A 10,785-nucleotide genomic window follows, 5' to 3' on the forward strand; every position below is an offset into this window, starting at 1 on the left:
CTGCACTTTGCAGTCGTTAGTCTGCCTGAAATAACAGCCAAATTTCTCTCCAATCGTATCCTACTGTCTTTAAAAAGAAGCTATACTCCTACAACAAAAACAAAGACAGGGTAATTGCATCTGAAATATCTCTGATTATATGCCTGCTCAACAAAAACCAGATCCATTCTGGAGTTAAGCAGCAAAAATAATTATAACAATAATCAATCAAATTTTGAGGGTTGAATATTATTACAAACAATTTTCCTTACTAAAATTTGGTTTATTTCTGTTTGTTTCTTTGCAGACAATTTGAACTCTGACCTGGAGGTTTAAGCAAACAAACTTGACAATCACATTCATAAATTATTCACCACAAAAACGGAGAGGTCTGAATCGACGGAGAATGTCTCGTTGAAATAAAGCTGTTCTTATATTTCCTTGATGCTGTTGCTTGTTCTTGATATTATTTACTGCTGGTGGAGGTGAATTGTTATGGTTTCGCTTGTTTTGTTGTTTGTTTTTAAAAATTATCATTGAATAAATATAAGAAATGCTCATTACTACCTTTCATTGCTCACTGTGAGTCTAACTTTTTTCTTCAAAGTAATCTCTAAGGTACACACACACACACACACACACACACACACACACACACACACACACACACACATACATACATACATACATACATACATACATTTTTTTGTTGGCACTCCGTCGCTTACGACGTCGAGGGTTCCAGTGAAATTAACGTGCATGTGACTGAGCACTCCACAGACACGTGTACCCTTAACGTAGTTCTCGGGGATATTCAGTGTGACAAGGCTGACCCTTTGAATTACAGGCACAACAGAAACAGGAAGTAAGAGTGAGAGAAAGTTGTGGTGGAAGAGTACTGCAGGGTTCGCCACCACCCCCTGCCGGAGCCTCGTGGAGCTTTCAGGTGCTTTCGCTCAATAAACACTCACAACGCCCGGTCTGGGAATCGAAACCGCGATCCTATGAGCGCGAGTCCGCTGCCCTAACCATTGGGCCATTGCGCCTCCATACATACATACAGACAGACAGACAGACAAACAGACATACATACATACATACATACATACATACATACATACATACATACATACATAAGTTTCTACATCAACAATGACATAGACCGCCTCTACCTAAAACGAAAACAAAGGGTGCAGAGGCCTAACATTGATCCAGACTGCCTTTGAATGTCATATCATATCCCTTCAGCAACATCTTTTAACCAGCAAGTGTCGAAGTACATCCCTTGACCAAGTTTACATATATGAGGCTGATAACATCATAAGACTTGAGCAGCATTCCTTGTCAGATAACCTTAAATACATGTCCATAGAAGTTGCACAACTCTACCGCAATGTAGCATCAGATGCAAGGATGAGCGTATATCAGCAGAAGACCATGCAGTGATATGTTTGTAGAAAGCTCAGAGATGATAGTAACATTGATCATCAAAGCAGTCTATCATGAATCAACAACCGGATTACTAACTCCCACTTTGAGGGGTATGCATTTGCAATCCAGGAACAGGAAATATTAACCAAATGCCTGTTACACAAAAACATCAGAGACGCAGGAAAAGCAGAAAAATGTGATAACCAATACAGACTTTGTGGAGATAACACTAAAGATATCATCCACATCATAAGCAGTTGTCCGAAAATGTCGTCACAGTAATATCTACTGATGAGACCTGATGTTTTTGCTAGGACACTGCATAATGAGATCCATCGAAAAGATAACCCCCAAAGAACCCATAGTATGGTAGAAGACATAGCCATCTATCTATACATATTGTATAGCTGAGTTTGTGTGTGTGTGTGTGTGTGTGTGTGTGTGTGTGTGTGTGTGTGTGTGTGTGTGTGTGTGTGCATCTATAGAAATCCACATCTTACAAAATAGCAATCTGGGAGTCGCACCAATGGATTCCTCATGGTCGAAAATGCCTGGAATCGACCATTTTTTTTTTATTGCTTCCTAAGACGTCAATTTTTGTATTAAAAATAATTTTAAACCATAACTTATAACAATTTTAAAGTCGGGGCATGAGTTAAGTCCCCTTCTAGCGACGGTGTAAAGAGAGAGAGAGAGAGATAACAGAATTTTTTAATTTCGTCTTTTTAGTGAGTGATACACAATATAAACGACCGTTTCTCCACAACTAATTTCCAAATTTGCTGAATCCGTTGCTCTACTCATAGCGACATATAGCTGGTCGTGCGTGAACATGGGAGAGAGAGCAGATGTTACCAGAGCAAAAACCGAAGTGTTCACTGTAGATACGATCCTTCGCAAACGATCACTTATTATTTTGTAAACAATGTTACGAAACTGTTCATGTTTTCGAATTATATATATATATATATATATATATATATATATATATATATATATATATATATATATATATATATATATATATAAACAAATAGTAAATGAGTATATGCATATATACGTACAGGCATGTGCATACCGACATCCACCTGTATGTATAGGTGCATATCTGGGTACAGGACATTGCAAACAAAACGTAGACGAGAAAACACACAAGCCACATAGAGAACATTCTTCTTCATCAGCTACCCCCGTTTTAACACCGGCGTTTCGAAGAGCTGGGCAGGACGCATCGTTAAAACGGCTCTTCCCATGGACCGCAAATTAAATTTGTATACACAAATTAAATCTTGCCATGGAGGAATGTAGTGGCGGTCAAAAAACAAGACAGGAAAACAAACAGAAAAGGCTTTACGGCCAGACGAGAAAAATTATGTGTGTATGAACGCTGTGAGGCACGAACTTGAAAGTAGGGACGAAGTAGTTCGCGTGTTTGCTCGGCGATAGCCAAGGAAGAAAAGGATTATTGACCGGAAGCATGTGACCATGCCGGTGTAAGGGGAAGAGAGAGAGTGGTAGAGGGAGAAACAAAGGGAGGAAGTAGAAGAATAGGTGAGCAACGAGAGGAAAAGAGAAAGAGAGGAAGTACGATGGGGAAAAAAGAGATACGTAGTAGTAACAGAGGAAGAACGAGAGGGATAAAGCGAGATACGTAGTAGTAAAGAGGAAGAACGAGAGGAGGAAAATGATAGAGGAAGAGAAAGAGATAGAGTAGCGTCGGAAAATATGAAGTTACGAAAACTACTTACAAATTGGTGACGCTGCGTTCAGTCATGTAAAAACAAATAGTAAATGAGTATATGCATATATACGTACAGGTATGTGCATACCGACATCCACCTGTATGTATAGGTGCATTATATATATATATATATATATATATATATATATATATATATATAATTCAGACAGTTCATTCCAAGGCTTCTTTTGTACATGGCATGATTAAACAGTCATATATAGAACCTGAAACATAAAAATGTCAATTAATAAAAAATAAAAACCTTTACAAGTTACAATAAACAAAACGTTGTTTTATGTGGTGTCTATTTACTTCTGTCGTGTGTGTGTGTGTGTGTGTGTGTGTGTGTGTGTGTGTGTGTGCGTGCGTGCGTGCGTGCAATAGAGAACGGTAGTAGATAGAGAGAGGTAGATATGTGTGCGCGCCTGCGCGGAGACGTGAGTGTTTGTGTGTGAAAGACAGACTTACCAACAACAGAGCCTCATTATGGTCGCTTGACCTGCTAGAAATGGTAGCTTAATCTAACTTAAATCATATTTATCAATGAAGGATCCTCGACAGGGTCGCTGTAACTGATTTGCCCTTCCCCTTAAAATTGCTGGCCTTGTGCCAAAATTAGAAATAAAAATTAGTTTTGTGGCTAATAACAAAAACTTATCTGTTTTATTATCTTCGGTCTGGTCAGCTTTTCCCACAAGAAACGTGGCGTCACTTTATATAGGGTTTCTCTTTAATTAAATAATTAATCTGGCCTCTTATCATTGAAACCGAATAAGTTTTCTTTCATTGATCGTAACAGTAGAAACATTGCTTCTCTTAATCATGAGACAGAGAACTGTAAGAATATAATACGAATGCTTTCTGAAATGAGGTCATTTTATTATGTTCGTTGCAATGTAATAACATACAATTTTGTCGGCTCGTTTGCTTATTCGGGTTTGTTTTTGTTTTTTTTGCATAGTTTTATACTTAATCTGATTATATTAAATGTACAAAAACTCTCTCCTCCGTTCTTTCATTAACTTCTATCATTGGTGTACGGCTATGAAGGAACACTGTCATTAAGAGTAGTGGTTTTATCGAGCCTAGTCGTTATATCGAGTCTCGTCTGGTAATTTGTCAAGTATTTATTTTATTAATGTCATTTGGAACAGATGGTAAGATTTTCACACCATTTTCCTCTGAAGTACGTGATATATTTAACACCAGTATTCAGGATACAAGTAGTTTTGAAACCTAAACTTTCTTATTGATATAGTATACTACATGGCAACTATTTCCGTTTCAGTTCCCTCCGCAAGTTACGTCATCACTTTAATTTGTGTTATTTTGCACTCATTTACGCCGGGTTTTGTTTTTTTTTTGCTTTGCTTTTGTTTGTTAAATTGCATTTGTCGTTTGATTTTTTCCTGCAGCTTTATTATACTATCTTCCAGGCCTCTCAGCCACTTTACTAAATCAGAGGTTATCACCCATTTTAAGCTTTTTTATTCACTGATAGGAATTTTACAAAACTCACACCCCTTCTTGTTTTACAAAGAAAACATTCAGCAGATTACTTCAGTCAAACAGAATCTAATTTTGAGCAGTACATTAGATGTGTGCCTCATTTTAGATGCTTGCGCGAACTAGTGTCCTCCATGTTGACTTATTTAGCAAAATTAGTAAAGAATGCGTGAAATGAAATTATATTGAACTTTGACGCATCGTCGATCATGAGTTGGACATTGTGTTTAGCTCACTGCTAAACACAATGTCCAACTCATATCCTAATGGCAACAAAGATTATTTCGAAAATATGTTTAGAATACAAGTATTGTATTGTATTGTATTTCAGCATCATATTTTCACTAAATATCACGACCATTCTAAATATCCAGATCCTACCATTGCAGCCTTGAGTGAGTTGACCAAGTCGGAAGACACTGACAATGAAATCAATCAAAAAGGCCAATAGTTGGTTGATGTTGAGAAGCCGGGTGGTTGAGGATCCAGAGTTCACATTTGGAGCTGTTTACTTGGCGACCCCGGCGACCAAGCTCCCTAACCATTATGTTTGCAATGGCGAGAACCTTGTCCTGTGATCCCCCCAAACAAGCATCATCGAGATACCAGGCGTTGAGGTCTAGCTCGAACCCCCATCTTGGTGATGTCATCGATGTCCAGTGCGAACAGAGCGGGCCCGAGTGGGTCGCCTTGTTGGACTCCTGAGGCGGAGGTGTTGACTTGGTCACCGAATGAGAGATAGGAGAGTTCCCAATAAGCCTGCCATGCAAGGCGGTAGAGTTGTAGGACCTTCTCTCTTACTGAGCTGAGGACAGCATCGCGGCTGATGGAGTTGAAGGCATTCTTAAAGTCAAGTTTGATGATGACCTTGGGTAACAAGGAGGGCAAGTTGGCATAGACTCTGGTAGCGTGGGTAGCAGCTTCACATCCCAATTTGGTGCCCACGCCTAGCTGGGTGGGGGAAAATTCCTCCTCCAATAAGCTAGAAACCGATTGTAAGCACACATTTGCAGTGAGACGGCGAAGGGTGCAGCCGACCGCAATGGGGCGCAGGTCTCCTTATGGTTTAGTAAGCCCGAATAATTTTGCACCGAAGAATAGTGGGCAGATATAAGGGCGGACTTTCGCTGAAGAGAACTGGCTCACAAACTGTTATGTTTCCCTCGGGTGACTCGTAGAGATAACATAACGAGTTATACAGTTTAATTATTACATTTATTGTTCAATTACATACAAAGAACGCACTCACCCAATGTTCGTTATGAATAAACAAAAGTCATGTCCGCCATATATATATCAATGACATTTTACTACGACAGTCCCACAAGACAACAACAATGAAACAATGAACTCAGACGAACCACATGACACACGGAACGTCAGACGAATTACATATCTAACAGTCCATATAACACAAACTGAGTCAAATTCTCCAAGAGCTCAAGTCCGGCGTCACCGGCCGATAAGGAGATACCATCCTTGAGGTGCTGAGGTCGAAAGCCATCAATTCCTGCACCTGAACCAGCAGGGAAGCATGAAATCGCCTTTCTGATGTTATCAGAGGTGAAGGCCGGTCTCAAGTATTCTGGGGGATCGAGCCAGTTTAGTTGATTATCAGGGGATGCCAGTGGGTGCTTCTCTTTCAGACGTCTAAGAGACTCAGAGTCACACGGAGCGAGGGAGGATAGAGAAGAGAGGAGACGGACAGCCCCTTTTATGTCAGACTCGCTGAATTTGGCATTGACTGCGCGCTTAAGGTTTATCGGTTGCCTGTTGGTAGGCACCGTGCTCAATGTCGAATTGAGGTGAGAAGTAGTCGGGGTGGACTCAAATAGCTGGAACTGTCGCTTGAATGAGGATGTAAGGGACCCCGATTTCACATCGTGCACGTGGAGAGAGATGCGAGGGAACAGAAACAGTTTCTGCCAGTCGGACGTATTGATGGATAAACATACGTTTTTCAATAAGCTGGAGAGCGCGCGAGCAAAGTTTTTTTCCGAGCTCCCTTAGGAATCCGGTTAATGAGCTTCAATTTAGATAAACCCTGGAGGGCTGCAGCAAAGTCCTCAGTAGAGAGCTGGTTGTTGGAGTGTGAGGCATCTCCACGGAGCGCGTCGGAGCTGAAATGGCACTGACTGAGCCTTAGTAATGCGGACACAACTCCTGTGGTAATTTTGGTGACACGGGTGACAATTAATTTTCTTTAAGTAACGGCTAGTGCAAGCACAGAGAGCACAATCAGGTGGTGAGCTAGCATCGACCGACAGTAGAGGGCGAGCATTGGAACTCAATCGAGGGAGTGAGTTAACTGAGGAGGCAAAGTAAGCAGCATTGGCTCCGAAAGTGGTGCTAGAACGGAGGTCGGGTGGTGCAGGGGAAGAGTTAAAAGTTGTAGGAGTGGTGGGGTTGACAGGGTTAATTCCGTTTCCATCAGTGGAGCTAGAACGAAGGTCGGGTGGGGGGGGGGGGTTGAAAGTTGTAGGAGTGGTGGGGTTGGTAGGGTTAATTCCGTTCGGAACCCGTGGTGGAGAGAGGTTAGCTTCTTTCGAGCGTACCGAAGTCGGTGGAGAATGAGAGGTCAGAGGTTAATCTCCACCAGGCAGGTCTCTTGGTCGTTCGATGCATGTCTCCGCCACCAAAAATGGATAGATTAAAGTGGTGGCAACCCCACCAATCGGCAGTCGCCGGTGATTGGGAGATAAAGAGCAACGAATATACAAGAATACGTGGGGGAGGGAGGAAAAAAGGAAAAAAGAGGGAGAGAAGAAAAAAAAAGAAAGGTGACAAAACTTTATTGAGCTCTATCAAAGATGTTTAATGAATCACACACATGCGACATCCTCCAAAACGGCAGAGGGAATAGAGCAAAACAATATAAAGAAGATAAACTCTTGAATAGTTCAGTTCAAGATCAAAAGCGCTGAAATGCAAAAAGAAAAAAAAACAGAGACCACATCATTACTTTGTAAAACAGTAAGGGGAGAGGGTTGCTAACACATCACCCACTACCCACATTTTCCCTATCCACATCTTTACTATATGGGGTCCTAACAAAATCCGATAATAGATATAGATGCAAATCTATCTAATCACTTGTCTCCTAAAATCAGGCATAACTTAGTGATAGGTCGACTTACAACACTGGTCAATGTGAGCTCTGATTGGCTGTATGCAAATGAATTCATTACAAGGGTCCAGAACTTTCGTGGGAAAAAAATTTCATGGACAGGAAGCCGGTCCGTCGCAGGATTACTCATTTTTGCCAACTGAGTGGACTTGATCAACGTGAAATGAAGTGTTTTGCTCAAGAACACAACGCGTTGTCCAGTCGCTGTTGATCTGTAATGAAATAATTCATAAACAGTGAACTGTTGGAACATGGGTGAGTTGCTTGCTGAGCTGTGTAGGGAGATGATGTTGACGACGTTAAGAAGGACATGATGGTGGCGACGAAGAAGGAGGTTGCCATAATACTGTTGAATGCCATGGTGACGAAGCTGGCAAGTCTCAACGTAGCTACTGTGGTAGTGGTGTCGTCGCTGGAACTGGCTGTATCTTCATGGTCAGTGGCTAGACCTTAAAAGGTCTGGCACCAAAGTGATTCTTTATTTTGGCACTACGGCCATAACACAGAGGAACAGCACTAGGACAGACAGGACACTACAGTGGGGACATAAAAACATAAAATACAGAACGAATGAAGGATGAATTATAATAATGGAGGTGAAACGGCTGCATGCTTCCTACTCGCAAGCAGTATCATTTTAAATGCTTCAGTTAAATGTTTTTATATCTTTTTCTTTTTTCTCTTTTTTTCCCTTTTTGTCTCAGTTTTATAGTCATTAAAATTCCAAACATCAACTTACCTTTTTTCCTTTATTTTTCCCTGTTTCCCTCTTCTTTTTTCACCATTTTATGTACGGTATTAGGTCCTCATAATGTATTACAGGCGGCAAGTCATCAAATCCCACGCGTACTCCAGCTGGGTCTATCTTATTTCCAAATAATTCTCTCAATCTTGCACATCTCTCTTGGTCAATTACAATTGCCGTAGTGTTCTCTGGATAATATTCCGTTGTTAACTTCACTCTCACCACCGACAACATTTTGGTTATTTTCTTTTCAATTTCCGTGTTTTTGGAATATGTCACCATACACCATTTCTTTTTTTGGTTCTTGTTTTGTTACTTGTTCCTGTTTTTCCACTTGGGTTTCTACGTTGGTTTCGCTTGTTGGTATTCTTTGAATCTTCTGCTGTGTCTCTTCTTGTTCATTTTCTTTCCTTTTCTTTAGTGGACTCTTTGGCAGTGAGTCCACGTTTTCCATCCTTTTCTTTTTCCTATTTACCCCCGTATGTTCCTCCTCCACCTTCTCTGGGGTCGCCACTTCGGCATTTTTCTCCTGCTCGTCACCCTGTTGCTGTTGTTCCTGTTCACCTTTCTCGTCATTCTGGGGACACCTTGCTCTCATGTATCCCCTTATTCCACACTGGTAACAGGCTGGAGGTCCTCCCTCCACCACTACTCTTAATTTCACTTCCTCCGGCAGTATCACCTCCTCCGCTATTTTGTGCAAGTCTTGCAAACTGACCTGGACCGCCACCTCGAAACCGTATCCCCCTCAGTTTACCTCTTTCGTCGTTACTTTTAAAACTTTCGCCTCCTCCTCCATATTGTACATAATAGCTGCCACCAGCCACGCCCCCTCAATCTCTGGGTGTACTCTGCCTATCCTTACCCTGGCCAGTCGTTTGCCTCAGTAAGTCGGCAGAAGTACCCACTCTGGTGTCCTTAGCGACATGTTGGAGTGGTTTATCGCTTCTTGCTCGCTAGCGAACCTTACCTCCACTGATGGATATTCAGTGTCACCTTAAGCCAACAGGCTCCAACTACCGGATCAAAGACCAATACCAAACGGTGGATCATTTGGTAACGGGCCGCACAGAAAAGAAAACAAAAAATTATTTTATTTCTAGTTTATTGTCCATCGTAGTCTGCAGGGTGTTTTGCATTATATATGTTAGAATTAAGTTATATATTGTACACTTTATTGTGTAATGCTATATGCATGAGCCTCGTTCCTTGAAAAATTGTCTTGCATGAAACTGGTCCGTGGTACAGAAAATGTTGGGACCGCTGCCTTGAGGCATGAGCACACTGGACAATTGTCCAAGGCTGGCGACGATTTTGGGAGTCCAGTGCTAGTCAGGGCATGGTGTAGTGGGGTCCCCAGTATATTGTTTTCTACATTGTGACTAAATGAGTTTCTGAAAGTGTAAGACAAAAATAAACAGATGACATTAGACAGACACACACACACACACACACACACACACACACACACACACACTATCCAACGTGTACATTTTCTTACCAATCGGTTTCGCGTTAGAGATTCAACGGAGTGTTAGGTAACAATCCGATTATGTAACCCTACGCTCATCGGAGGTAGCCGTTCGTTGAATCCCTAGCCTGAGCCCGATTGGTAAGATCGGCCGTAATGGATATATATAACACTGTACACTTTGTATATCTAATGACAGATATACGAGTGCATTTTTTCCTGACTTATGAACTCTTAGACCACACACACACACACATACTTACATACATGCAAATAGAAAATAAAAATAAAAACAACAAAAGTCAAAAGGACGTACACTGTAAATGTATATAGTTGATGCTTCTTTTAAGATGGAAAGAGGGTGTGTATAACGTTTCGAGCGTGGCTCTTCGTCAGAAAGAGGGGAGATGAAATATCCGGAGAGAAACAAAAGAATGGTCTGAGAAAAGCACGTGTGTTGTTACATAGCTTCATAAAAAAAAATGTATGTGTGTTTCTTATACATAAAAGGTGCACGTACTTAATTAGATAATTGACCCACATCAAAATACAAATCAAAAACCGAAGAAAACAAACTTGAGCGAAGAAATAACAAAAGGAAAATAGGAAAAAAGAAGAAAAATAACTATTAGACTACAAATAATACATTTGGTGGCAGACGGACATCGTAAAACAAAATAGGTACAGTACAAAATTAGTGATTTTTATTTAGTACACTATACTATACGATGATATCGTAATATCATGTATAGCAATGTAAACATTAATTTGGAAATAATGATTTT

At 40.9% G+C, this 10,785-nt stretch overlaps 1 long non-coding RNA gene across 1 annotated transcript in view; it reads left to right on the forward strand.

Moving 5' to 3' along the window:
- Positions 1 to 424, forward strand: part of LOC106869803 (uncharacterized) — a 32,094-nt gene extending 31,670 nt beyond the window's left edge. Inside the window, exon 3 of the long non-coding RNA XR_016242191.1 lies at positions 287 to 424. This is a non-coding gene — a long non-coding RNA (uncharacterized LOC106869803). The remainder of the gene's footprint in view (positions 1 to 286) is intronic.
- Positions 425 to 10,785: the final 10,361 nt, after the last annotated feature.

Source organism: Octopus bimaculoides, chromosome 6, assembly GCF_046866305.1.
Source record: "Octopus bimaculoides isolate indiv1 chromosome 6, ASM4686630v1, whole genome shotgun sequence".
Classification (NCBI taxonomy): Eukaryota; Metazoa; Mollusca; class Cephalopoda; order Octopoda; family Octopodidae; genus Octopus; species Octopus bimaculoides.